Below are 6,882 nucleotides of genomic sequence, written 5' to 3' on the forward strand. Positions count from 1 at the left end.
CCCCCCCCCCCCCCTCCAAAATACAATATCTTTGTTAATTAGCTAGCGCAAAATTGTTTAGTGGTGGTGCATTTGAGCGCATTTGAAGTTATGAAGGATAGATATGCTGAATGTGAAAAAATGTTATTAGTTTACAAAACTCAACCCCGCGTAACACCTGATATAACTCCTACAGTTTTGTGGCGCACAAATTTTTATCAGTGGCGCATTTGAGCGTATTTGGGACGCAATTCAGTAGGCTATAGTAAACCCAAAAATAAAGAGTGGGAGGGGGGCTGGTGTAACTGACTTTACCTCTAGGAAGTCCAGGGGGAGGAATCCACATATTAGAAACAAGGTGCAGCAGTGAGACCACACGTTCATACTTATAAGTTAAAACTTTAATGTAAAGATTACCTGGGACGAGCTCTAGGAGCAAAAATCGATCAATTCGTCAAACCCCACTCTTACGGCCTTTGCTAGGATAGAGCTCGAGGAGGTGGGAGCATGGCTAGGAGCATGGCAGCTCTCGGCTGCTTGGCGAAGGAAGCCGAGCGGATAAGATAGCGTCCTATCTGATTAAGTCCGGCGAGTAGCGCGAAACACCACATATGACATGGTCAACTTTTTGGCAATCACACATAATTGAATTTAGTATTTTAATTTAAATTTATTTATTTCAATCACGATACTTTAAATAGATTAGGTATTAAAACATCAAACAATTCCATACGCTATACACTTCCACAGAACTTCGATTACTTGAGTAGTAAGAATTTATTTCCGTAATTCAAATTTATAAGCGTACACACTAAAGCAGACACACTAAAGCTGACCGTAAAAGTTAGATGCAATTAAAATCATTTTCACCGCCTATAACTCGAGGGTCGTGAAGCACTTCTGCAGTTCGACTAGTAAGCCGTATAGACAGGGAATTTTGTTGGTAGGTATGTATATTATATCATGACCGAACAAAACATGATCAAGCCACGCGCAAGTAAAAAAAAGTCAACCTATCAGATGGATCGGCCTGTTGACCTTATATCTTGGATTCAAGAATGGAATTCGGTTGGCGGGATATGGTGAGGGTACTCGGTATGGTGAGGATGATCGGGCTACTTCAAGTCGAACACATGTGAGCATCGAATTGGCGTGACCATGGTTTGTTGGGTCAGGTATTATATTTTATATATATTTATTATATAGATTTGAAGTAGCGCCGTTATATTTCTCTTTTATAACTTTATTATGTATTTTTCACGTAAGTTATTTATATACTTTTAACATAACTACGTTACATGTTTTTTTGTATAACTTATTTATATTTTTGGTACATGCCTCATATGCTTTTTACATTACTGCGTTATATTTATTTTGTATATATTTGTTATGTATTTTTTACGTAACGCTATAATATATTTTTAACGTTACTTATTTATGTATTGTTTATATAACTGCATTATATATTTTGTACGTAGCTCTGTTGTATATTTTCTACTCAGCTCTTATATTTCTGTTATATAACACTGCAACAAATGCGCTGCGCAATTATGTCACATATTTATTACATCACTATACAACTCTCAGTGAATATGCTACGGAAATTTGATCTAATCGATGCATAGTATTAAAATACCGTTCCGGAAATGGGACATGACATCTACATAGAATAACTATGTCACCAAGTTATAACATGGTTACATATTAGTTACAAGACTTATATTGCAGAGTCACAAAGCAAAGTAGGTCATTTTAAGTCACAGCTGATTCACCTGTGACTCGCCAGATACGTAATATGTGAGAATCTGTTATGAATAATTACATAACTATTATATAACCATGTTTACTGGGAGGCGAAATAGCCTGGCCGGTTTGCGACTGTCTGTAGGTTCGATTTGAATGATTTAATCACAGAGATAGTCAGAGAGATTTGGGTCCTTTTCAACGTTCTTTTAAAGGTCCTTTTAAGAGTGACACGACGGTCATATAGTGGTTCTTTCGTATTCGTCACGTACAGGGCAAGCATGGTTATTTACAGTAGTTGGCCGTGGCCAACCCGACTCCTTTTTAAATTTTTCTTCAAATTATTAACACTTTTTTAAATTAATGAATGTTATCATTATACATATTTATAATTATAACTTCTATACTAATATAAAATTTTCGAGATAAATTCAAAAATATTGTCTTTTTTGGTGTATCTCATTCCATTTACGAGAAAAGTTGTATTAATTCCAATTTTTAACATTTAAAACAAAAGTTAGATATCTGAAATCATCGAAACCCGTAGATTCCGAATGATTATGTTTTAAGCTAGTTGGACCTTTAAATATATCTACCTTAGTGCCTGCGGGGTATTTCTCAGAGCTTCTCAGAGCTTTCAGAATCTTTAGCATATACTCTGAGATTTCTATAGATAGAGCAGTGCTAAATAATGATAGAAATGTTTAAGAAGAAGAAAAATAATGTTGTGCTCATTGTTGATGGAAATTTTAGTCGTTTTTTTCAGATACTGATTGTCTCAATTTGAATTTAAATGTTTATACTTTGACAATATGCTAAAAGTGCGTTTATGATTATTTTCATTTAAATTCATATCTAGCAAAAGTAAAGTCCGAAAAATCAGTTGCAAAATGAGATCAAGAACAATAAAGTATCTTGATTGGTTTCGGAGGTAGCAGTTAATTTATTCAGACGTGTACGGTAGTTTATCGAAGTAAGGAGCGAAAGTGGTTTCGAAAATCTTTCAGTTAAATAATTTAGGCTATCTCGTAAACCAGAAAAGATATTTGGTGCCGTTTTGTCCCTGATACTTAAGCCTTTAATTTCGTATTTATTAGTTATTTTATTTTTATTTTTAATGAAGTTACATTTCTTATAAGAATTGATTAAATAATATTTTGTTTACAACAAAACAATGGCAGATAGAAAATTGGTAAAAAAATATTCGGCATTTTGTTGAGTATATGGTTGTACCTGCGTTATTGAAATTTTTCGGACAAGTGCAAGTATGTGAAAAAATAATTATTTAGAATATTTTGTTGCTAATAATTTTCAATGTTTGCAAAGATTACAATAAATCAAAAACATCTTTTCATTAAAGAAGCACTAACCGTTAGAAGCTTCACCCAGATTCAAAGTAACTTAAGATGTTATGTTTTTAATATCTTCATTTTTAAAAGAAAATTTTACTCCCTTGCTTTATGCCAAATTTAGGATTTTAAATACAAGAATGTCCTATTTAAGGACGTGTTAGAAGATTTAGTTAACTTTTTCTCTAACCATCAAAATTCATTACGTATGTCGCTTACAAAGTGAAAGTAGAACTTAAATTAACAAATTCATATTTCATGAACTCTGGGTCACAGAAGGTTCAATATCTATCTATATATACAATTAAAAGTTTGCTATAAGGACAACCGCAGGATTTCGCCGGGAGCGGGTGCTAATCTGTAAAACTGCACCCGATTCCAGCGAAATCGCGGTAAAATTCCAGCCACAACCACGTAACGGAATCAATACGACGATCCGGCAAAAGTATCGTGCAACCTGAGGACACGGAGCGACCCAAGGACGACCTCCTTCTGCAGTATTCTCGCAAGTGTTTTAGCATATTTCTCACGCGCAGGGATGCTTTTCAGGCTACTAACCAGTGAAAGCTTGGCACCTCCATGACCGCCGATGATAAAGACGATTAGTTTAATAGAATATTCCGGGTAAAATCGTCGAAACTCCGTTGTAAGGTCTCTAGACCTTTCTTTTCATTCTCCTTGGCTATGATGTTTTTGTCAGATGGTGCCGAAAATTCGATAACGAACATGGTTCGCTTCTCGAAGTCAAGAAGAACCATGTCAGGCCTCGAGTATGCAACAGAAACAATTGTCGAGAATATAAAGTTCCAGTATATGCGGCACTTTTCGTTATTGACAATTTACTCGGATTTCACTATGAGCATTTAGAGAAGCGATATTGAGGATAATGCCGTTAGAGTGACACAGATGGTAATAAAGCACTCTTAGTGCCGTATTGTGCCTCTGGATGTAGGTTGTTCTTGCATGAGTTGGACAACTAGATAGTATGTGTACTGCTTGCTCGGGTTGTGATTTTAGGTGATTTAGGAAAGCAAATGTTAGCTCAAACGAAATTGACTGATCCTCCACATTTCCGCGGAAGATGCCGTGCATCCTCTTATCGAGGAGCTGTTCACGGAAGTTTTTTTTTCAACCCTCTTACTGAAGTAAAGTCCTAGTATTTCAGCAGCCTCCTCCGCTGCTCTGTACAGAAACGCTCCTTTGCCAACTTCTTGGTGCTTCCTGACCATTTTAAGAAGAGGGTCTCTTCCACTTGCGACTCTATCTGCTGTACCCAGAATAATCCTGTTGTGCAGACATTCAAGATTCAATATTCCGCGCTCACCTGGACGGCGTGAGATGTAAAGTCGCGGAATAGAAGACTTTAGATGCATGTTCGTTGCAGATACTTCGTTTCTCGCCGACAGTTCGGAATACCAAATCTGCCGGATAAAACGTTTGTATCTACTTCGGAGAGTATCCTTTATAGATGTCACATCCTGAATGTGGCTCTGTGGCACGTCCAGGTATGTATAAGTCTCGCCAGCGCAAGGGTGTCGTATAGCGCTTCAATCGACGAGCTCAGGGTCTTCAGGGATGCCATAAAGTTTTCCTCGCTTCAAATAAACCTTGGCGCATTTGTCTATCCCAAATTCCATTCCTATTTCCTTAGTATATCGTTCGAAAATCCCTAGAGCTAAAAGTAGTTGCTCTTTATTTTTAGCATAGATCTTAAGATCATCTATGTAAAATATATGAGTGACCTTGCACTTTCGATCTGCAGGTTTGCCGCAAAAGTACCCTCCGGAATGGCGAAGTGCTATAGATAGTGGCAATAATGTAAGGCAGAAGAGGTGTCGGCTCATGGTGTCGCCCTGAAAGGCACCTCTCTGAAAGGTGACCTTGTTAGTCGTTACACGATTTTTTCCAGATGAGATAGTAAATCTGGTTTCCCAAAATGGCATCAATCTCTCTATGCATTTCACGATTTGCAGATGTACATTTAAGCTTTCCAAAAGGCAGATGATAAGTCTGTGCGAGGTCTAATCGAAAGCTTTCCGGTAATCAATCCAGGCCATTGATAAGTCACGATTGTAGTATGCTGCATCTTTGCAGACACATCCTTCAATGAGTTGGTTCTCCCAACATCCTGCCACGCCTTTCTTTGAGCCGCGTTGTCCATACATTTCTTGCCATACATGTTCAATTGTCCGAACAATCTTATCATTTAGGATAGCTGTGAATATCTTATACAGTGTGTTCAGACAAGTGATTGGCCTGTAATTCTTAGGGTCAGCTAAATTGCCTATTTTCGTTAGGAGTATTGTGCACCCTTCCGCCAACCACTCCGGAAATGGCTCTTCCGACTTTAAATATCAGGTGAAAATACGGGCCAAATGCTGATGAGTTGAAAGAAACTTCTTCACCAGAAGGTCTTGATACCATCTGGTTCCGGAGTGAAATAGTTCTTCATCCCTCCAAATACTTTTCTTACCTCCTCGGTAGTGAGGTAGTGAGGTATAGGGACACTCTATCCGCAACCCGAGGACGATGGTATCAAGACCTTCTGTTCGAAGAAGTTTTCTTCAACGCATCAGCATTTGGCCCGTGTTTCACCTACCAGTTTGACCTATCGATGGCCTTGATTGATTACCGGAAAGCTTTCGATTCGACCTCCCATAGACTTATCATCTGTCTTTTGGAAAGCTTGAAGGTTCATCCGCAAACGTCAGGTACGATGAGAGATTGATGCCGCTTTGGAAAACCAGATTTACTATCTCGTCTGGAAAAAAGATTGAAAGTACCAGGTCTCTCACGTATTTGACATAGACGATCTTAAGATCTATTCTAAAAATAAAGAGCAACTACATCTAGCTTTAGGGATTGTCAAGCGATATACTAAGGAAATAGGAATGGAACTTGGGTTAGACAAATGCGCCAAGGTCTATTTGCAGCGAGGAAAACTTAATGGCATCCTTAAAGACCCTGAGCTCGTCGATATAAGCGCTATACGAAGCATTTGCGCTGGAGAGACTTATACATACCTGGACGTGCCTCAGAGCCACATTCAGGATGTGACATCTACAAAGGATACTCTCCGAAGTAGATACAAACGTTTTGTCCGGCAGATTTGGTATTCCGAACTATCGGCGAGGTACGAAGTATCTGCAATGAACATGCTTGCCGTCCCAGTAGTACTCTATTTATTCGGAGTGGTTCCATGGACGAAGATCGAACTCAGATCCCTTGACATCGAGACACAAAAGGTTATGCACATGAATAAAACATGCATCTTAAGTCTTCTGTTCCGGGACTCTGAATCTCACGCCGTCAAGGTGGTCGCGGAATATTGAATCCTGAATATCTTCACAACAGGATTATTCTGGGTACAGCACATAGAGTTGCAAATGGAAGAGACTCTCTTCTTAAAATGGTCAGGAATCACGAAGAAGTGGTTAAAGGAGCATTTCTGTACAAAGCAGCGGAGGAGGCCGCTGTAACACTCACACTTAACTTCAGTATTAGGGGTGAGCAAAATGCATTAAATCTTATCTGTCTCGAGTACTCACTCCTTAAAGCCTGGATTAAGAAAGCACAAGAGAAAAACTTCCGTGAACAGCTCCTCGATAACAGGATGAACGGCATTTTTCACAGAAATGTGAAGGATCACTCGCAATGTTTCCGTAATAGACTGTAACCACCTATCTCACGGTTGTGAGACGTGGCTGTGGCTGAAATTTTTACCGCGATTTCGCTGGAAGCGGGTGAAATTTTTCAGATTAACACCCGCTCCCGGCGAAATGCTGCGGTTGTCTGCATGACAAATTTATTA

At 38.7% G+C, this 6,882-nt stretch overlaps 1 protein-coding gene across 1 annotated transcript in view; it reads left to right on the forward strand.

The window, feature by feature from the left end:
* LOC117172865 (neurobeachin-like) overlaps positions 1-6,882 on the forward strand; it is an 825,867-nt gene that overhangs the window by 620,678 nt on the left and 198,307 nt on the right. The gene's annotated exons all lie outside the window — the stretch shown is intronic.

The sequence above is a fragment of the Belonocnema kinseyi genome, chromosome 5 (genome assembly GCF_010883055.1).
Source record: "Belonocnema kinseyi isolate 2016_QV_RU_SX_M_011 chromosome 5, B_treatae_v1, whole genome shotgun sequence".
NCBI classification, from domain to species: domain Eukaryota; kingdom Metazoa; phylum Arthropoda; class Insecta; order Hymenoptera; family Cynipidae; genus Belonocnema; species Belonocnema kinseyi.